The sequence below is a fragment of the Microplitis demolitor genome, chromosome 4 (assembly GCF_026212275.2).
Source record: "Microplitis demolitor isolate Queensland-Clemson2020A chromosome 4, iyMicDemo2.1a, whole genome shotgun sequence".
Taxonomy (NCBI): domain Eukaryota; kingdom Metazoa; phylum Arthropoda; class Insecta; order Hymenoptera; family Braconidae; genus Microplitis; species Microplitis demolitor.
The window spans coordinates 14,185,906-14,194,411 of record NC_068548.1 but is presented as its reverse complement, the minus strand read 5'-3'; positions in this window follow the sequence as shown (position 1 = coordinate 14,194,411).

Genomic DNA, 8,506 nt, shown 5'->3' with positions numbered 1-8,506 from the left:
GGTTTACTGGTTGACATGGTCGTTGTCGCACAACAAAGACTAAACGTAAACGATATTGGCACTACATGTACCATTGCAAACTATATAATGTAGAAAAAGACTGTCGACTTGATTCCCGTCAGCAAATATTCTCAACAACGGTTTTCCTATGCTAAGATAAGACGCTACGATAAGAATAAATACCATTGGCGTCACTCATCCATTTCCTAAGAATTTTTTTTTAATACTTTTTTAAATTATTCAAATATTCACTCTATCATTTTTTTTCTTTATAATTTTTACAAGTTTTATAAATTTTAACATTAGATAGTTCACGCAGAAAAAAGGATTTCATGCCCTGAAAAATTTCACTTACCCCAAGAAAATTTTTCTTAGGGTAAGAAATCCTTTTTTTCTTTGTATACTATTTTTTTTTTTCCTAATTTTATTAATTATTGTAACAATTTTTCTTTATGTAAAATATGACTTGTAAACGAATATATGTTCCCATTCGGCCGGCTTATCTTGGCATTGAAAATTTAAATAAATAAGTCAATTTTTGCATTATAATACAGTACACCGAAAAAAAGGATTTTTCAACTCGAAAAATTTTTCTTGCGTCAAAAAATCCTTTTTTTCTGTGTAGGCTATAGAATTTTATTTTTATACAATAAAAAAATGTTTTCTAAAATCTATACCAAAAACTATAAAGTTTTTATGCCAAAATTAAAAAAAAAATTGTCGGACTATCATACTTTCTTAAAATAAATCAGTGAAACGTACTGTTACTCAGTAAGTATATGAAGAATAATCTCATATATATATCAATGATTACTTGGAAATATTTGTCCAGTTAATATTTACTGATTCAAGTATTTTTTATTTGTTCATTTTGAGATATTTTTTTTTATAACTAAAATTTTTGAATTTCCTGCTTAAAGTATCCAATATCTTTAAAAATAAAGCATATAAATTTTTAATGAATAAAGAATGAAATTTTTGACAATTATTATGTTCGCAAACTCTTACTATCTAAATATTGCATAAACTACTGTTTCTCTATAAATTTATATTCATTTTGCAGAATATCGTATAGATTATGTACCTTTATGTATTACGTTATTTTTCTTTCTTCTACTAAACATAAAATTATTTCCTCAAGTTCTAAATACAATGCAAAATACTTATGCGATTAAATAAAATTGTTACATATTTTGTACTTGCCATTAGGCTTAATGCCTTGGCATATAAATTAAATAAAAAAAAAATATTCATTTATAATTTTAAAAGTTGTTATATTTAAGAAATTAAATAATTTAAAATAATGAGATGTAATAAGACCCTGTTTAAAAATATTGATTGAAAAGAATTAAAAATGATGAAATAATTTATTATCTCCAGCCAGATGTTTTTTTATTTTTTTTTGAAAATTTTGTTTTTGTCGCGCCTACAATAATTTTCTAGATTTAGAAAGTTCGAATTGAAATGTACTTGACGTTAGAGCTTATTTTTTACTATCATATTGTATACTCTAAATTAATAAATTAATTTGATGTAAAATTTTTGTAATAGTTACAAAAGATTTTGATCTCATACTAATATAAAATCTATTATCTATATAGTTATTGATTTATGTTGTACATATATTGAATTTAATAGTGTATGAAAAAAGAAAGATGGAAATGAAAACCACGTTTCCGACCACGAGGCTAACATGGGGATAGACCGGTCACGTGCCGCGCGCGCGCAAACCTTCAGTCAATTTATAATCCATCAAAATTCTCAAGTACCCGTTGCACATTTTATTTTAATTTTTAAATTCTCACACTATAGATATCTAATACCAATAACCTTGGGATTAAAATAAAAACGTCCTCTTAATTTATAAAAAAAAAACATAACTTAGAACAACCTCACTAATATATATTATATACCAGACCATGGCTTGCTGATTGTAAACTATATAACGGACGTGTATTCAAAGACAAAGAATGTCGTGGCACGTGAAAAAGCCTTGAGTGATATTTTAAAAGGTAATTAACAGTTAACTTTATTTTATTTGTATTAAAAACAATATACGGAACCTTAAACGTCGACGAGTGCACAAATGGCGAAAAACTATGAAAATTTAAATTTAAACAGATTTAATAACGTTAAGAATGAAGGTTTCTACGTGTCGTGATCACAGCAGAATGTATTACTATCGCGTATTTGGGGTTTTAGAGGCAGCTGCACGCACTTCAGATGACGGCGCCATCTTACAGATAGTCAGTTTGTTCTCTCTTTTTTTTTTATCTGCCATCTCTTTTACTCTTTGTAATACTGCTATACTTTTATTTGAGTTCTGTTTGTTAAAACTAATACAGTGGCGTGGAATGAATTATTATAACACACGCACAACTAAAGTATTTATATATTAGTGAGGTCCAGTCATGTAATTCCGGAAGTTTTCAAAAGCAAACACGCCAAGGTCATACAATAAAGAAGAGCCTTGTAGCACGCAATGAAATTTAGACCAAAATTTATAAATAATATTTTGAGATCAACAGAAAATAACAATAATAATAATAATACTCTGGAAAAAAATGTATATTTCCAAGAAAAAATACTTGATTTCAGTATTTTAATTACTTATATAGTGCCAAGCAATTATTTTTTTTAATTAAGTTAAATAATTACTTTATTCGAGTATTTTATATACTTGTTTCATACCAACAAAATAATTTAATTTCGTCAGAAAAATATTTTTAGACATGTCTTTTTTTATCTTATGTTTTTCAGATTTTACTTCATTTACTTCAGATATGTTAAAATAGAAATTTATTTAAAAAAAAAAAAATTTTTTTTTTCATTACTTTGAAAACATCTTCCATCAAGGAATTATTACACGGAGAAAAAATGATAGTAACTGTTCCTAGTACGTTTATGAAATATCATCCCATACCGTTATGGTAATGATTACTTGGGATTATGGGATATAGACCCATACTTTCTGGGAAGGTTTCCATGAATATGGTAACAATTCCAATCATTGTGGTAACAGTTCCCATATCGTATGTGAAAGAATCATGGTAATGATTACCATACTCATAGGAATAGTTCCCATAAGCAAATAGGAACCAATCTTATAACCACACTGTAACGGTTCCTAAGCGTATATGGTAATGGTTACCATAATATTATGGGAATGGTTACCATAATATTATGGGAATGGTTACCATAATATTATGGGAATAGTTACCATAATATTATGGGAATGGTTACCATAATATTTTGGGAATGGCTACCATAATATTATGGGAATGGTTACCATAATATTATGGTAATGGTTACTATAATATTTAGAAATTATAATAATTTTTTTTTTGGAATAAGCGTTTTTTTTGTATACTTAATCTTTTTGTAAAACTATATTACAATAAAATATTATTTTTGGTCAGATAAAAATTAATTTGTAAATAATAATAATAATAAATAACTTCATAATAATTTACACTGCAAAATTCTATAGAAAAAAAAAATTATTATAATTTCTAAATATTATGGTAACCATTCCCATAATATCATAGTAACCATTCCCATAATATTATGGTAACTATTCCCATAATATTATGGTAAGGATTACCATAATATTATAGTAACCATTACCATAGATACATAGTAACGATTACCATAATTCCATAGGAACTATTCCGATACCATATGGGAATTATACCCATAATTATAGGAATAGTTACCATAATATATATGGGTGGCGTTCCTATAACCAACATTTCAAAAAAACCGGTTACCATGCAGTATGGGAACCATTCCCATAATATATTGTAACAGTTACTATAATTTTTTCTCCGTGTACTTGAACCAAAAATTTAAAGTTCTTAAAATAATAATAGGACATTTTTAGTTGAAGACAAGTGGTCTTGCTTGAAGAATTCAATAGTATCGATTGAAGATAATATAGTTTTGGGTCAAGACACGAGAGTTATCCGTCAAAGATACAAAATCTTTGGAGCCAAAAAAATCTAAATCACGACAATTGCTTTTCTTCAGAAATAAATTCTTGGCTCAAGAAAATATTTCTTGAGTCAATATAAAATTTCTATCAGCGTACCGTAACAAACATTTTTTTTTTTTTTTTCAAATAAATAATTTTACCCTACCCAAAATTCGAACCTAGACCGATCACGCGACTTATGACCTACGCTGTAACTCAGCCATGGAGGCTTAGTAGAAATCATGTTTTTAATAAACTCTTAAATTATTGATCAATGTTTGTCTTATCAAATATTAATTTACACAACTAAGCAATAAAATTAAAATATTTAATAGTTCATAGAAGTAGATTTCGAAAAAGTTAATATATTTTAATCAATACCAATGAAAAATGTTATTTTATTATAAAAACACATTTTTTTGTTAGTGCAAGTATTTCTAATTTTTAATAATATCTTTTGACAATTCCTTTTGTTTTATTTAACCAAATAATTGCTTTATTGAAGTTTTCAATTGTAATAAATTTGAAAACCAAATTAAATAAATATTTGTTTGCTCTAAGTGATTGATGCTAGAAATTTATTACTAAAGTGAAGCAATAATTTTTCAAAATAAAAACTATCAATTTCATTTTCGAAAAAAATGACTTATTTTGAGTATTTTTGGAAACAAGAACAATAAATTGAATTAAATTTTTTTTCTCTCTGTGTAATAATAAAATAGAGGGTGAATAGTCATGCAATTGTCTCTAATTTTAGTTGTTAAATCTCTATCCCATTCAATATAAAACAAACCGTTAGTAATAAAACACGCAGCTTAATCTGAGGAAGTGGGCGAGAAATGTCGTGTTTTTATCTTAAAAACAAAAAAAAAAGTTTTAAATGACACGTCCAATTAACTAAAGACGTTATGAAATTCGGCAAGACTATTTTTTTTATTTTTCTTTGCGCAGTTATACTTTTTTTTTCTTTGTAGTATTTTTAAACGCTAAAATTCGATGCGAATGAGATTTAACAAAAAAAAAAAAGAAAAAAAAGGGAGAAATTATGACTTGCTAATCGGAGAGAAAACTGTGGACTTTTATTGGCTTTTGCTCTTTTATCCTCACACTCTTGTTGAATAAAACGGGAAATAGAATCGTGAAATTTATTAGCATTATTTATTACCGGGAATTATTTAACCTTTTCTTTTATCTGTTTTCTTTACTTATGAATTTCCCGTTTTTTTTTTTTTTTTTTGAATACTTAATATTAAAGTTCTCGTTACTTATAAGTTATATATACTCAGTAAAAAATTTGTGTATTTGTGTTAATTGAAAATTTGAAAACAATATACTATTCAACATTATAAAAGTATTATTTTGTACGAAAATCAAAATTATAAACATTTAAATGTTACTTTAAATTCTCATATTACCCGAATTTAGTGTTGAAATTTTAACAAAAATAGTCTAATTTTAAAAATAACCCGAATTTTGTGTGGACCGTTTTTAACACATTATTTAACAAATTGTATTAATTATAACACAGTATTTTTTACTGTGTTATACCCGATCGTTATAAGGTCTTTTACCTTATGTGAATTACATATTTTTTTCCTTGTATGATAAACACATGGATTGTCATATATATATTTCAATTAGTCATCATATTTAATTTAGTGATTGTGATTTGACTATTTATAATATAACTAAAATGAACCGCATGGTTTTGTTGTATTTCCGTGAACTAGACACTGTTGGGACAATTACAGTTAACTGTTAGAGCACAAAATGTCCTATTATTTACACAGTCCATCTGGAAATAGAAAAAAAAAAAGTTATTAATAAACATAAGAACTGTATTCACAATTGATATTTAATTAAAATTAATGAATTTTAATAAAATTAAATCAATTAACTACACGTGTCACATGAAGTATCAGTATCATATGCGAAAATCGTTTATCAAGGGTAGACTGAACAAAATGATAATGAAGTATGCATTGTATTCAAATAACCATTAATACCCTGTCCTTTTTCAATATATTTATTATTATTATTTTTTTATAGGGAGATCACGGGGTCAATTCTTGCGGGAATAACTGATTTTACGTATAATACACCCTGGCCCAATCAATGAATCAAAGTGCACTTGGGGACAACTGAGCAATTTAACTGGGGATTTCACTTGGGGGATAATCTATGGAAATTGCATTTGTAATCCGAAAGAAATTTAAAAAAGCATTTTATTAAATTAATCAGATGATGATGAGAGGTTTTTTACGAGTTTTATCAGAATCACTATAAATTCACTACAATTTGAATATTTATAAATTATATTATTTAAACATGACATTACATTTTTTAATATTTTAGAAAATAAAAGCTATATATTGGGTTATTGATAGTAACTTATTTCTAATTCATATCAATGACTATGTATATCACAGAACTAAATGCGACAATGAATCCATATCGTGAAATAATTTTGACCATAATTCCATACTACCCTCATACTTCGATTGTTATAGTAATTTTTCGATTAATTTTGTATGTAAAAAATACCGTCAAATTCTCAGTGTAATTACTTATACCCGTATGAAAAAACAATGTATGGTTAAAATATATAAAATCATATATGTTTGCAACAAAAAAATATATTATATATTATATTATATACTATAAAAAATCATATAGAGATTTTGGCCGATTTAATATAAAATTATATACAGTAGCAAATATATGTATTTCATATATGTAACTTATATGTTTTTTATATGAAGCTATATATACATTTACATTTACCTTATAATATATCTTATTGATATATTTCCTTTTATATTCAAAAAATATAAAATTTTTATATAAAATGAAATATATGATTGCATATAATTTATATTATATATGGCACCATATATTTTCTTTGTTATATTTTAGCATATATCTTATTCGGTGTATGTATATATCATATATTCGCATCAAATTAACTAATTTTGAAAATTTCATCTGCAATTTAAAGAGTATATTAAAATTTCGATCTAATTTAATTGGAGTGGGTCATACGAATAAGAAACTTTTTTTTTCCATACACAATATAAATATATGTTTTTATATATGATCAAGGTATTTTTTTCGTATATGATAGAAATATATATTTTTATGTATGAAAAAAATATAGTTTTCGTATATGACAAGAATATATATTTTCATATATGATAAAAATATATTTTTTGTATATGATTGACATATATATTTTATATATGCTAAATATATACGGACTCGTATATGATGCATATTATATTTTTTAATATAAAAAAAAAATATCAGAAAATATAGTTAAATCGGCCACATATATTTTGACCATATATGTTATTTTCATACGGGTAATATATTTTACTCTCAATGGACAAATTTATATGAATTTTTAATATTCTGTTTTATTTCCGTTCATTAATTAAAGAATTAAGTAAAATAATTATTAAATATAATAACTTTAACGTTAACCAATTACTGAGATTTATGTTTAGTTTAAATTACATACGTACATACATGTCAAGTTAATTAAAGATAAAAAATAGTTGTAGTCCATTATAATAAATGAGTCCGGTTAAATTTATAACATGCGCATACAAGAAAAAATTTTAATTTCCTCAATTTATCGTGTTGTCATAAATTACCTTGATGTAATTAATAAAAGCATTCAACTTAATATTTTCACAATGAGACTAATAAAAAACCATTGATGCTTGACCCCATAATATTTACAAGCTTTCATCACATACCAATTTTAGCCATTCATCGCACATAATAAACCACACTAATTTAAACTGATGCACAAGCTAACATATATACATACAGAGAAATACAATTTTCCACCTTATACTACAACTCCAAACATTCTCTTTATACCCACTATAATTCTCATTATATCAACAGTCCATTCAAATAATAATCGTTCACATACTCAGTAATTTATTACGCCGAAAAAAATATAAAAGTAAACTTTTATTTGTCAGCTTATTTGTGTGTTGATACTTTATTTATAATAAATATATACTACCTATTTTATCTACTTTGGTGCGTATACGAAAGATAAAGATAGAATAAAATGGAGTGTATATATATGTATATATTTTCAGTGTCTATGCATACGTGGACGTTTGCGTGTGACCGTTTGCGACCCCGAATTCCATTACCTATGCAAATTCGATTTTGCTGAACGCCTCGGATCCCACGTTTTGACCCTAACTTTGTTCGTCGACCTCGACTCATCGCATCGACGATGTAACATAGTGCTTAAACTGTCGTATCACATAACAATCAAGACAATCTACAATACAATAGTATATACTATGTACGTAAAAAAAAAAATAATAGAATAAAAAACCTTAATAAATGAAAAAAAAAGGCAATTCGGAATCCGAAATGAAAGTAGATCTCTCATTATTTATTTATTTTCAAGTTTTGAAATGAAATTGAATTAAAAATTAATTTTTAATGAATTTCGAGGTCAGAAACCGCCGAAAGTAGAATAATGGAATTTTAACAATGACA